Source organism: Lepidothrix coronata, unplaced genomic scaffold (assembly GCF_001604755.1).
Source record: "Lepidothrix coronata isolate B3197 unplaced genomic scaffold, Lepidothrix_coronata-1.0 Scaffold74, whole genome shotgun sequence".
Taxonomy (NCBI): Eukaryota; Metazoa; Chordata; class Aves; order Passeriformes; family Pipridae; genus Lepidothrix; species Lepidothrix coronata.
Window position 1 is genome coordinate 3,502,470 of NW_016690254.1, and position 593 is coordinate 3,503,062.

General features: G+C 33.9%; 1 non-coding gene across 1 annotated transcript; it reads right to left on the reverse strand.

The window, feature by feature from the left end:
• Positions 1-9: 9 nt before the first annotated feature.
• On the reverse strand, positions 10-82 carry TRNAE-UUC. The gene has a single exon. It is a non-coding gene; the product is annotated as a tRNA-Glu (tRNA).
• Positions 83-593: the final 511 nt, after the last annotated feature.

The window sequence follows — 593 nt, forward strand, 5'->3', positions numbered from 1 at the left end:
TGGGGGAGTTTCCCTGACCGGGAATCGAACCCCGGGCCGCGGCAGTGAAAGCGCCGCATCCTAACCACTAGACCACCAGGGGTCCTCAGTATAAGTATCATAGACTGTTGCTAAAAGATATAAATATTTCTGAGGATTGAAATGCTTACTATAAAACTAACTTTAACTTTGGTTGGAAGTAATGAAAATGGTTATTAATTCTCTTTGCCACTGTCACAGAACTTTTTTTTCCATTTATTCAAGTAACCTTCAAGAATTTTGAAGTAGGTATCTCTTGAAGAAACAAGAATTACTAAATAATGCGCATATTTATTTTATTAAGATAACTTTATTAAAGTAATAAAAAAATAAAACAATCTGGAATCTTCAATTCAAAAACTGTTGTCTTTTTTTTTCTTTTAAAGGTGCCTTCTTCATATATTCTGCCTTGTTCTCTAGAACAATACATACCTTCATGGGAATTATGCACTGGTTTGTATCTAAATATGAGAGTATTTATTCTACCTTACCTGAACGTCTATGGCAAGACTCGGGAAAAGAATTAGAAACAATTTATTACCATTAACTAAGTCAAACCAATGACAGGCAAAAGT